Genomic DNA, 14,109 nt, shown 5'->3' on the forward strand with positions numbered 1-14,109 from the left:
TATATTTTATGTAATATTATTATATTTATGTAAAATTATTATTTTTATGTAAAATAAATACTTGCATTATTATATTTTATTTAAAAATATTATTTTTATGTAAAATTATTATTTTTATTTAAAAGAAATTCTTGCATTATTATATTTTATGTAAAATTATTATATTTTATGTAAACTTATTATTTTTATGTAAAAGAAATACTTACATTATTATATTTTATGTAAAATTATTATTTCTATGTAAAAGACATACTTGCATTATTATATTTTATTTAAAAGTATTATATTTTATGTAAAAGTATTATTATTTTTATGTAAAAGTAATACTTGCATTATTATAATGTATGTAAAATTATTATATTTTATGTAAAATTATTATTATTATTATGTAAAAGAAATACTTTCATTATTATATTTTATGTAAAATTAATGTATTTTATGTAAAATTATTATTATTTTTATGTTAAAGAAATACTTGCATTATTATATTTGATGTAAAATTATTATTATTATTATTTTATATAAAAAGAAATACTTGCATTATTATTATTTTTATGTAAAAGAAATACTTGCATTATTATATTTTATGTAAAATTAATGTATTTTATGTACAATTATTATTTTTATGTAAAAGAAATACTTGCATTATTATATTTGATGTAAAATTATTATTATTATTTTATATAAAAAGAAATACTTGCATTAATGTATTTTATGTAAAATTATTATTATTATTATGTAAAAGAAATACTTGCATAATTATATTTTATGTAAAATAATTATTATTTTTATGTAAAAGAAATACTTGCATTATTATACTTTATGTAAAATTAATGAATTTTATGTAAAATTATTACTATTTTTATGTAAAAGATATACTTGCATTATTATATTTTATGTAAAATTATTATCATTAATGTTATTATTATGTAAAAGAGATACTTGCAGTATTATATTTTATGTACAATTATTATTATTATGTAAAAGAAATACTTGCATTATTATATTTTATGTAAAATTATGATTATTTTTTGTAAAAGAAATACTTGCATTATTATATTTTATGTAAAATTATTATTATTATTATTATTAATATTATGTAAAAGAAATACTTGCATTATTATATTTTATGTAAAATTATTATTATTATTGTTATTTTTATGTAAAAGAGATACTTGCATCATTATATTTTATATAAAATTATAATTACTTTGATGTAGAAGAAATACTTGCATTATTATATTTTATATAAAATTATTATTATTTTTATGTAAAAGAAATATTTGCATTATTATATTTATGTAAAATTATTATTTTTATGTAAAAGAAATACTTGCATTATTATATTTTATGTAAAAGAAATACTTGGATTATTATATTTTATGTAAAATTATTATTTTTATGTAAAAGAAATACTTGCATAATTATATTTTGTGTAAAATTATTATATTTTATGTAACATTATTATTATTTTTATGTAAAAGAAATACTTGCATTATTATATTTCATGTAATATTATTTTATTTATTTAAAATTATTATTTTTATATAAAAGAAATACTTACATCATTATATTTTATTTAAATTATGATTTTTATGTAAAATTATTGTTTTTATGTAAAAGAAATACTTTCATTATTATATTTTATGTAAAATTATTATTATTTTTATGTAAAAGAAATACTTGCATTATTATATTTTATGTAAAATTATTATTATTTTTATGAAAACGAAATACTTCCATTATTATATTTTATGTAAAATTAATGTATTTTATGTAAAATTATTATTATTTTTATGTAAAAGAAATACTTGCATTATTATATTTTATGTAAAATTATTATTATTATTTTATATAAAAAGAAATACTTGCATTAATGTATTTTATGTAAAATTATTATTATTATTATGTAAAAGAAATACTTTCATTATTATATTTTATGTAAAATTATTATTATTTTTATGTAAAAGAAATACTTGCATTATTATATTTTATGTAAAATTGATGTATTTTATGTAAAATTATTATTATTTTTATGTAAAAGAAATACTTGCATTATTATATTTGATGTAAAATTATTATTATTTTATATAAAAAGAAATACTTGCATTATTATATTTTATGTTAAATTATTATTATTATTATTATTATGTAAAAGAAATACCTACATTATTATATTTTATGTAAAATTATTATTATTTTATGTAAAAGAAATACTTGCATTATTGTATTTTATGTAAAATTATTATATTTTATGTAAAATTATTATTATTTTTATGTAAAAGAAATACTTGCATTATTATACTTTATGTAAAATTAATGTATTTTATGTAAAATTATTACTATTTTTATGTAAAAGAAATACTTGCATTATTATATTTTATATAAAATTATTATTATAATGTTATTATTATGTAAAAGAAATACTTGCATTATTATATTTTATGTATAATTATTATTATTATGTAAAAGAAATACTTGCATTAATATATTTTATGTAAAATTATTATTATTATTATTATTATTATTATTATTGTTATTATTATTATTATTATGTAAAAAAATACTTGCATTATTATATTTCCTTTTAATCAAAGGGGTGCAGCATTACTGTAGGTTCTGAATTCTCATTTTATAATGTTTATCCTATAAAAACATATTTTTATAGGATAAAAATTATAAAAAGTAAAAATAAGAATAGAAGCATTAATAAGAGCTTAGAGCAGGAGTGCACAGACGTCCTAAATCATTCATGGTGATTACAAATCAATTTATAATTAATATTACTTTATTTAGGATCTTTTCCACTCAATCAACAATGAGTACATAAAAAATGAATATTATAAAATGCACAAAATGAGAACAAAATTTTTTAACTATTTATATCCGGGCAATTTTGTGTTTTCTTGTGTGTATTTATATCAGGCAAAAACTCTTCTATGCGCCTTTGTGTCTGTTTGTCTGCACTCTGGATGTCAATCATTATTCTTTGAGTCAAACAAATGACATATTTAGAATCAGCAAATTCCTGTTGATGTTTTAACCTGATTTAATTGATTTAATGTTTGTTTTTCTATTTATTAAAAATATAATAAAGAATGTGTTTGCCTTATTTTATGGCCAAAAATATTGGCCTTCTGGCCTGTAGCGGTGCAGAAGTAAAATTAAATCTCTTTGCCCCAAACAAAATCATATAAAAAAGAATGAAACAAAACGACGCCTCCTTCTGATTTTAAATGCACCGCATTTATTTTTTAACAAAAACAAGGTGAATGGACAAAGGTCCGATCCGTGAAAGTTCTTTCGAAGTCATGATTAGAGTGTTAGATTAAAGTCCTTCGTGGAATCAAGGAGTTTAGAAGGTCAAGTCCTTTGTGAAAATAATGAGATTATTTTAAAGTTTGTCTTTATCTGGCGAAGTTCACCTTACTTAAAAGTCTCATGAGGAAAGTAATTTGGGAGGAAAGTAATTCGTTGTTATTAATTAGAAAATGTGCGGAATGGATGCGTGTGTGCATAAGTGAGTTTTGAGTGTGTTAATCATGGTGTTGACGGCTTCGGCAGCGACAATGTTTTGAAGACAAGAGGTATGTTCTCGCGTGTCATTGAAGCAAGAAGAAAGGAAAAAAACTGAAGTGACTGAATAAACGAAATGAATTGAATTAATTGAATTCACCCTAGAAGACTGTTTGATGCGTTTTTATACATTTTGGGCCGGCTCCAAAAACAAGAGTGCTACTGCTGATATTTTGGTTTTTGGAAAAGCGTTAAAAAGACAATCTTCTGAATTTTCTCATTGATCACTTGTGTCACATGATACTGTCGCCAACTACGTCCGCCAGAAATATGTTCATTTTAATTTTTTTGTTGTGAGAAAAGTGTATGGGCGTATTTGAAATTGTGCCGTTGCTGGAAGAACTTATTTTTGTGCAAAATGCGCATGGAAATTGAAATGAATAAATGTTCGTTTATTTGCGTGTGTGTGTGTGTGTGTGTGTGTGTGTGTGTGTGTGTGTGTGTGTGTGTGTGTGTGTGTGTGTGTGTGTGTGTGACTGCACAGGCCTAAAATGCATCAAACATTGATGTTATTGTTTTTTTTTTCTTTTCCCTTTGCAAAAATCAATCATGTTCTACAAAATCAAAAACAAAAACAACTTTCCAAAACAAACCAAACACCATGAATAAAGAGCTGAAGTATAAAAACTTTTTCCAACATTCCTGGATTTGGTATTAAATAACCTGAAGAGGATTTGGTATTAAATAACCTGAAAAGGATTTAGTATTAAATAACCTGAAAAGGATTTGGTATTAAATAACCTGAAAAGGATTTGGTATTAAATAACCTGAAGAGGATTTGGTATTAAATAACCTGAAAAGGATTTGGTATTAAATAACCTGAAAAGGATTTGGTATTAAATAACCTGAAAAGGATTTGGTATTAAATAACCTGAAGAGGATTTGGTATTAAATAACCTGAAGAGGATTTGGTATTAAATAACCTGAAGATGATTTGGTATTAAATAACCTGAAAAGGATTTGGTATTAAATAACCTGAAAAGGATTTGGTATTAAATAACCTGAAAAGGATTTGGTATTAAATAACCTAAAAAGGATTTGGTATTAAATAACCTGAAAAGGATTTGGTATTAAATAACCTGAAAATGATTTGGCATTAAATAACCTGAAAAGGATTGACACTATAAAACAATTGTTTTTCTTGTTGTTGTTTAAAGTTAGCAGAAGGAAAAAAAGAGGGGGGAGGGGTCAATTAACAGAAGTCTTACCGCGTGTGTGTCGGGCGAGGTTGGGCAAAAGAGAGAGAGAGAGAAAGAGAGAGAGAGAGAGAAATCAAGATGGCGCCCATAGTTTTAAAAGGTGTGCTCGGGTGGAACCGTGGCCTTCGTCTTGTCTTTTAAGACGGTCTTGGTGGAACTCACACAAAATCACGCGGGAGACATGTATAAAAGGAGTTGATAGGTTAGGTCGGGGAGAGGTAGAGAGACAAAGGTTGGTGACAGTTGGGATCTCAAACCCGGCGGTTGTTGGCTTGCAAAGACAAATTCCTTTTTCTTTTTTTTTTATTTCTTTAATTTTGTTGTGCTAAACCAAGAACGCTTCAGTTCTGTTTCATAACATGTGTTGATATGTTATGAAAGAAAACAAAGAAAAACAACCAATTGTGTTACAGCGTATTAATGCTTTTGGTGTCATTTAATGCCGAATTCAATAATTTTGGTAAAAGTTGTGATGCAAATATAAATTAATTTTTTTGTAAGCAGATATATTTTTTAATGGTTTGCAAACATTAGATTCTATTTAACAGATTCCACTAATGAAAGGTACTACCACCACTCTAGGTCAGAATGGATTTGGGATTAATGGCAACTAAGAGGTGAACATCAAAGTAAAAAATTACAGCCTCACCACCGTATATACTTTAAGGTCATACACAGAACTGAATTGTGTTGTAGAAAGTTTGAATTGTTGATGGGGGTTGGAAGTAGAGTAAACAGAAGAACTTTCTCCTTTTTAATAAGAATAGAAAGTGCTGAAAAAAAATAGCTTTCATAGTGATAAGCATATTGTCCAGGGATGATTAATGTAGACGAATAAGAAAACACTTATAGATTGTTTCAATTTCTTTGTTTGAGTCGACAAAAATCAAAGGAACGCAATGCAAGAACAAATCCAACTCATCGATTATTACAATAATAATAAGTGAAAAATAAAAATAAATAATAAAAAGTTTATTTACTTATAATAAAAAGTGAAAATGAAAAAAAAAACAAGTTGTTTGAATGATGGATGCTCTTATGTGCCAACAAAGAAAGATATTTATGCATGAATACTATTGTTAGGAGTTAAATGCTAAGATTAATTGACCCTTCTCTCCCAGTTAAATAGATTCTAATCTTGGAAACGATACTAAACGCTACAAAACATCCTTGAACAAGGTGTTCACACCATACTAAATGAGGAGATGGGATGTTTGCATGCAAAACAAGAGAAAGGAGGGTATTGTTCTCTTTGAAAACTTACCGAACAATTATAAAGCCAGGTTCGGTTTTGCAATGAAAGGCCATCGACACAAATACTATTTTCAGGAACCAAACTCTGCAGGAAATTCAAAAAAAAAGAAAACAAATAATAATAATAATAATAATAATAATAATAATAATAATAATATCATCATCATCTCGAAGTTATGTTTAAAACTAATGACATAAAAAAAATCTTTAATTTCACTATCTGCAGGAAAGTTTAGTAAAAGATGTGACGATGATGATGATAATGGTTTGTTTTGAGGTCAACCTCACCCTGTTGATAAAAACAGATGGTTTTTCCTGGAGTGAGTGATAACAAGTCGCTCTAGATTTCCAATACTCATTCTCCCTTTCCATCATCATCACAAAAGTGATTCACAAGATGAAAATGGTGTCATCAGTTGTGTTTTCAGGATTAGTAATGAAGATGTTGCATCTACATTAGATGATCAACATTTTCTAAAACAAACCTTTTTTAAAATTAAATATATTAGAATTCATTTTAGTTTCTTCGTTCACAGATCAGGCATTTTAATATTTTGCAATTAACAAAATTTGAAAAAAATTAATTAGTTTGTGACCCTTTGAAATTTGAAAGGAATTTAGAAGCATTTAAACTATCGAATGAAAGATCATTTCTTATTTTTTTAATTCTTAATAGATCTTCATATGAAAGTTTTGAAAATTATTTATATTCAATAATTTTAATATAAATAAAGATTAAAACTCTTAATAAATCTTATTCATTCCTCCACAGACATTTACCGGTTCATATCTTTTCCTAAACTGTACGCATCTCTGTGGGGAAAATGGCTTACTGTACAAACGTCCTCGTGTCTGTCTGTCCTCTGAGTTGCACGCATTGAGAAAGAAATAGTCCATCATGGTGGCCGTTACATTTTGTAGTGAACAAAGTCTCGCGAGATCACGTGCGTGTGCCTTATAAAAACAGATCACTTGTCGTGGGAAAGAATAGGAGAAATTATTTGACGTTTGAGCAGTGGTAAAATCAGTTGGAGGAATTTGTGTGAGCAGTGATTTTTGCTTGTTGATGGCCTATTTTTTGCAATGGACAAGTTTGATCTGAGATTGATACTGGAGTTCAACGGCTCCTCCGCCGGACCCTCGGTATTTGAGTGGTGAGAAAAAGCTGAGCTTGTCTGCCGGCTTTGCAAAATAAAAGATCCCACGCTTGTCATCTCATTGAGGCTGACCAAGAGGCATACTTTGTTTATCAACAGCTCGGAGATGAACCAACTCTGGCCTTTGGCTATGGACCCTTTTATTGCCTGGAGACAGTTCACCGAACGGCAGCTTGGGTTGGATGAGACAGTGGACATCTACATGGCGGATTTAAAGAGATTAGCTGCGCCATTTGCATATTAAGTTGTGCTTTTCTCACAGGACTCCCAGACAACACCAGCTGACTGCTATGAGCGTCGTCAAGGCTTAGCGAGATTGGGCTTCAGGAATTGTTGGCTAGAGCCCACAATATTTTAAAAGAAAAAGATGTGAAGCCAGTGCTAGCAGCTGCAGAAGCATCTACTCCGTTAGAAGATGGCATCTGTTATAAATGTGACGGGCCAAACCACTTTTCAAGGGACTGCCGAAGCCAAAGCAGTGTAAAGGACACATCTGCTCAGGAAACGCCAAGACGCATGCGTTGCTACCGGTGCAGCAAGCTAGGTCACGTAGCAAGGAGTTGTCCGGGAAGCAAACAAGGGGAGTAAACTATAGCGCCAGTATTCTCCCCAGACCACTGACAAATAGGGCGCTACCCGCAGTGAGAGTGTGCGTGAACGGGTGTGAACGCTTTGTGCTCATAGACACAGGGTGCACGCAGACTCTCGTGTGCAAGGCATGCTTTGACGCATGGGACAAGAAGAGAATTCCAGTACTGACAGTCGACGGGGGCACGCTAGACTCTTGTGGTGTTAGTGTCATTCGTACACATGTCGGTGATGGGCCTACAATAACCGTATGAACCCGGGTTGTGAGCGAGGACCTTCTTGGTTATGACCTGCTGTTAGGAATGGACGTTATCAAAGAATTGGGTGGTGTCTGTATTGATGGTGAGGGTAACACACATTTCTCTAATGCCTGCCTTGCTCTGGGTGCATCCATGAAACTGGAACAGCCTGACTTTCATGCGGAATTCGACCAGTGTACGAGGTTTTGGACAGTTTCTTGGAAACGGTCAGATGAGCAGCCACCCGGGAAGTTGTACAATAGGGTTCCGGAATATAAAATTCCCCCTGAAGCTTGTGGGAGAATATGATAACGAACTACAGACTTGGATAAAAAATGAATGGCTAGTTTCCTATCCAGAGAAGGAATTGGGACCCCCAATGTGTCTGATCCCGTTAATGGCAGTTATCCAGCATAATAAACAGAACGTGAGGCCAGTAATCGACTATCGGGAACCAAACAAGCATGTAAATCCTTTTACAGCCCGTGCGGATGTATGTACCGAGAAGTTGAGGGAATGGCGGCAAGCAGGATCTAATGTATCTGTGCTGGATCTTTGTAAAGCATACCTTCAAGTGCATGTACATCAGTCACTATGGCCCTATTAAACAGTGCTCATCAAGGGAGAAAGGTATTGCTTAACCCGCATGGGATTTGGACTTAATTATGCAAAGGATTGTTGATGCTATATTGACTAAGGATGAGCGCATTCAGCTGGCAACATCTGCATATATTGACGATGTGTATGTGGATGAAGAAATTGTGCCTGCAATGTGCGTAAAAGAACATCTTCACAACTTTGGTCTTCTCAGCAAGGAACCAGAAAGGCTACAGGATGGTGCAAGATTACTCGGTTTTCAGGTCTGGGAAGAAATTAATGTTCTGTGTTGGAAACGAGGCAATGAAATCCCAGGTATGCCCTGTATTTTCATGCGACGAAACATATTTTCATTGTGCGGAAAGTTGGTTTGACACCTTCTTGTGGGTGGCTGGCTTTGTATTGCAGTGGCATTCATCAAACGGAGAGCCTCTGCCATCACCACTGGATGGGATGACAAAATTTATGATGCCCCTCTCAATACAATGGTGAGAGAGGTCCTCACCAGAGAGCACAAAGAAGATCCAGCACGGGGCAGATGGTGTGTTGACAGCCAGGACCGTAGTGTATGGGTTGATGCAAGCTCTCTTGCCATTGGCGTGTTGTTAGTCCATGATGGAGCTGTAGTGGAAGACGCTTGCTCGTTGCACCCAGAAAAGGACTTCCAAATCATAAACCTGGCAGAACTCGATGCAGTGATCAAGAAATCCTTTGGAAGACAACCACCCTGCGGCTATTCACAGATTCTGTTTGCGTCTATAAGTGGATTTCAGACACTCTTACCGGACAGGCTTGAGTGCGAATCAAAGCAACGAGCGAGATGCTCATCCATCGGTGGGTCAACACGATCATGAGTCTGGTAAACGAATATGCACTATCAATGGAAGTGTACCTGGTCAGATCCAGCATAAACAAGGCAAATTGTTTAACAAGGATACCTCAAAGATGGCTTGATGCCATAAAAAGAACTGTTGAACCTACGCAATATCCCTGTGCCGTATCTATGATCCCTGGTCAATCTAATTGGATTAAGGAAATCCACCAACAAGGCAGGCATCCTGGAGTCAAGCAGACCCTATATTTTGCTAAGTTGGTTGAACCAGGAGTGCAAAGGGTAGACGTCATGGAAGTGGTCAAAAACTGTGTGGAATGACAGTCCATTGATCCAGCACCCGTTCGCTGGGAAAAGGGGTTGGTTGGTTGGTTTATTGGTGTTTTACAGCATATCAACCACTGTGGGTCATTTAATGCCAACCCATTGATTGATTTTAGATAGTTTTTTTGTTTGTTTTTTAATTTTGGTTTATACAAATTTTTAATTATTATATTGTTTTGTGTTTTTAAACTTTTGGTTGCTTTCAGAGTTTTATCAGCATTATTTATAATAATTTGAAAAGTTGTATTTTTTTTTAAATACTTGATAATCTGGTGTGGTGTTACCTTATGAAACAGTTCTTTGATTTCATTTGCTGTATAATATTTGTCTCTAGTAGATTTGTATTTCCGGCATTCTGTTAATATATGTTTTATTGTCATTTGTTGATTACAGAATGTGCATTTCGGTTTTTCTGTTGCTTCAATTAAGTGTGAATGTGTTAGTTTGGTGTGTCCAAGTCTAATTCTGTTTAGAACGATGTTTTCTTTTCGTCCTTTCATTACTATTTTGTTTTTTGATTGTAGGTTGGTGTTCATGCAATTTATTTTGGGTGCATCTATCCCATTCTGCTTGCCACTTAATTTTGTTGTATTCTATTATTTTTTTTTTTGAAATCTGTGTATGGTATTTTGATGTTTCTTATATTTTGATATATAGCTTCTTTGGCTAGTTTATCAACTTTTTCATTGCCTGGTATACCAACATGGCTTGGTATCCAGGCTAGGATAATCTTTTTCCCTTTTTCGCTAATTTCATTGTATTCATTCATTATGTCGATTATGTAAGGGTGTTCGAGTTCTTCTCGTTTTAGAGCTAAGATGCATGACAAAGAGTCAATGTATATAATAAACTTTTTCCCATTATTGTTTTTTATAAGTTCAAGTGCCATTTTGATTGCTTGTAGTTCCGCTGTATATATTGATGCATCAATGGGAAGTCTTGTTTGGAGATGGATCTGTCCATCGGTACATGCTGCACTTGTTCCTTTTGTTGTTTTGGATCCATCTGTGTATATTTCTTTGTATTCTAAATATTTTTCTCTAAGCTCACCAAAGTGGCTTCTATTTATTAAGTTGTTTGTATTATTTTTCTTGTATTTAGTGAGGGTTAGATCAGTTTTTGGATTTTTTAAGGTCCATGGTGGTCTGTTACTTACTGTGTGTGCGATTATGATATTAGGTTCTTTATTAATTTGAGTTATTGTGTTTTTGATATGATGTCCAAAGGAGGGTATGTTTTTTGGTTTGCTGGTATAGAAGTTTGTATATTGCAGGTTGAAAGTTTTTTCATATGTTGGATTGTTTGGATTACTTTGTAGTTTTATTGCATATTGTAGTGTTAATTTCTACCATCTTAAATGTAGAGGAGGTTCTTTGGCTTCTATGTATAGGCTTTCCATGGGTGATGTTCGGTATGCTCCCAGACTAAGTCTTAATCCTTGGTTTTGTATAGTTTTTAATTTTTGGAGATAAGATTTACAGGTAGAGCTGTATATGATGCATCCATAATTTAATTTTGATCGAATATGTGCATGATATATTTTTAGCGTTGTGTCTTGATCTGCTCCCCAGTTTGTTTTAGATATTATTTTTAAGATTTTTAATGCTTTTAGGCATCTTTGCTTTAGATCGTTGATATGTGCATTAAAGTTTAGTTTATTGTCTAGTATGGCACCTAAAAATTTTGTGTGTTGTACTACTGGGATTGGATTTCCCTGTATTTGTAGTTGTGGGTCTGGATGATATTTTTTCTTTCTACAGAAATGGACACAAACAGTTTTATCTTTGGCTAATTTGAATCCATTTTTGTCAATCCATTTTTCTATTTTGTTCAAACAATGTTGTATTTTTTTTTTCTATTGTAGACATATTTTGAGCAGAATAGGCAATTGAAAAGTCATCTACAAATAATGACTTTTCGAATCCTGTGTCGACCGCTTGTACTATTTCATTCATTTTTACTAGGAATAATGTGATGGATAATACACTCCCCTGTGGTACTCCTGTTTCTTGTTCATATTGGTCTGATAGTGTATTTCCTTGTCGCACTTTATAATATCTGTGAGATAAGAAGTTATGTATGAACTTTGCCATATTTCCTCTTATCCCCATATTATGGATATCTTTTGAAATTCCATATCTCCATGCTGTGTCGTATGCCTTTTGGATGTCAAAAAAGACAGCCACCACATGGTGTCCACGCACAAAACCGTCTCGAATGAAGGATTCCAGTCGTACTATTTGATCATTCATACTTTGTTTTTGTCGATATCCACTCTGGTATTTCGATAGAAGATTGTTTTTTTTCCAGGTACCACATTAAGCGGTAGTTGATCATTCTTTCCAGTTTTGGAAAGACAGCTGGTTAGGGCTATAGGCCTGTAACTAGTAGGGTTAGCTGGGTTTTTATTCGGTTTGACAATTGGTATAATGGTGGATTCAAACCAGGATTCTGGTATGTCTCCAGTTTCCCATATTTTATTATATATGTTAAGTAGTATTTTGATGTTTTTGGTAATTTCTTTAGGAATTGGTAATGTATGTCATCTGGGCCCGGAGTCGTATTTCTGCTTTTGTTTATTGCTCTTTTCAATTCTTTTATGCTGAATGGTATGTTATATATTTCGTTGTTACTAGTTGTAAAATTAAGTTTTTCTTTTTCTGACGTTTCTTTGTAAATTTGAAATGATGCTGAATACTGTTTATTTGATGAATTTTTGTAGAATTCTTCAGCTAATAAATTAGTTATTTCTTTTTGGTTTATGCATTTCGTTCCATCAGTTTTAGTCAAGTAGTTTATGGTGTTCTGTGTTTCTTTTCCTGCAATTTTTCTTATTATATTCCATGCTTTTTTAGTTGGTGTTTGGTTATTTAGTTGTGAAATGTAGTTTCTCCAGGAAGTTTTTTTACTCTGTTTTATGGTATATCTTGCTTTGGCGCGCATCTCTCTGTATTTTTGTAAGTTAGTTGCTGTAGGGTTTTGTTTGAACTTTTTAAGTGTGTTTTCCCTTTCTTTGACAGCTTTTTTGCATGTTTCATTAAACCAGGGATTTGTTTTTCTGGTGGGGTATGTTGAAGTTTTAGGTATTGTTTTGATGGCAATATTGTTTAATGTTTGTGTAAAATGTTTTAGTGGTTTTTCTTTTTTTTAAATGTTTTTATTTATTTCTGTTTTGCATAGGTTGGCAAATGTTTCCCAGTCAGCTTTGTGTAATTTCCATTTTTGAGTTTTTTCTTCTGGTATTTTTTTATTACTTTCTAGTAGAATAGGGTAGTGATCACTTCCATGTTAGTACATCCCACTGAAAGTCTATATAGATGGATGGGGTAAAAATTGATAGGTCTATTGCAGACATGGATCCATTGGCTGGGTGCATGTAGGTATTCTTGCCATTATTTAATATGCATAAGTTTGTTGATGATATTTCGTTTATTATATTACCTTTATTATTATTTCGCTTATTTCCCCAATGATTGCTGTGTGCATTAAAATCTCCCATTATTATGTAAGGGGGTGGTAGTTGTTTGATTAGTATATCTATTTCTTTTTTGGTTATTTGCCGATTTGGTGGAATGTATATTGAGCATATTGTTATTTTCCGGTATAGATTAGCTGTTACTGCTATTGCTTGAAGTTCAGTGTTTAATTGGAGGGTTGTGTGAGGTATAGTTTTTTTAATTAGTATAGATACTCCTCCAATTGGTCTATTTGTTGTTGATGTGCTTGTTTTGTCATACATATTATATTCTTTGTATTTATAGCCGTGGTTTTCTTTGAGTAGCGTTTCTTGTAGACAGATTGCCGTTTTGTTGATGATCTCTAGCATTTCTTCATGGTTAGATCTTAGTCCTCTACAATTCCATCGTAGAAATGTTGTTTTGTTGTGTTTTGTGAGGTTTTCAATTTTGCTTTTCTTTTTAAATCTGTCTGATTTCTGTAGTGGTTTTTATCCTACATCAATTTCCATCGCTTTGGAAGTGGATGGTCTGTTTCTTGTTTCTGGTGAGAGGCTTTTTTTGGGGTTTTGGTCTGGGACTTTTAGATTTACTTTGTCTTGACTGTCTTTCTTGGCTATCAGTTTCAACTAGTTCAAATTTATTTTCATTTTCAATTAATACTAATTCTGTTTTTTGTTTGTCATTTTGTTTTTGGGGGGTAGTTTTTTTGTTGTTCTGTTCTATTTCCATTTTTCCTGTTGTTGTGTGTTTATTTTTAACATCTGTTTTTGTCCTTATTAGTGACTTGGATCTTTCACGTTTTGGTAATTGAGGAGGTTTCATTTCTTTAGAGATTGATTCCTCAATATTGATGGAAGTTTTTCTGATTTCCTTTGTTTTGTTTTC

The 14,109-nt window shown here is 31.2% G+C and overlaps 1 protein-coding gene across 2 annotated transcripts in view; it reads right to left on the minus strand.

Annotated features, from left to right (window-relative positions):
• LOC145256383 (uncharacterized) overlaps positions 1 to 14,109 on the minus strand; it is a 1,175,042-nt gene that overhangs the window by 1,114,006 nt on the left and 46,927 nt on the right. Inside the window, exon 3 of one of the 2 annotated variants that reach the window (XM_080115219.1) lies at positions 6,040 to 6,114. The exons of the other annotated variant lie outside the window; for it this stretch is intronic. The gene's annotated coding sequence lies outside the window, so the exon portion shown is untranslated. The remainder of the gene's footprint in view (positions 1 to 6,039; positions 6,115 to 14,109) is intronic. 2 annotated transcript variants of the gene reach the window in all.

The sequence above is a fragment of the Euprymna scolopes genome, chromosome 32 (assembly GCF_053919585.1).
Source record: "Euprymna scolopes isolate OS-2025 chromosome 32, ASM5391958v1, whole genome shotgun sequence".
In the NCBI taxonomy this organism is placed as follows: Eukaryota; Metazoa; Mollusca; class Cephalopoda; order Sepiida; family Sepiolidae; genus Euprymna; species Euprymna scolopes.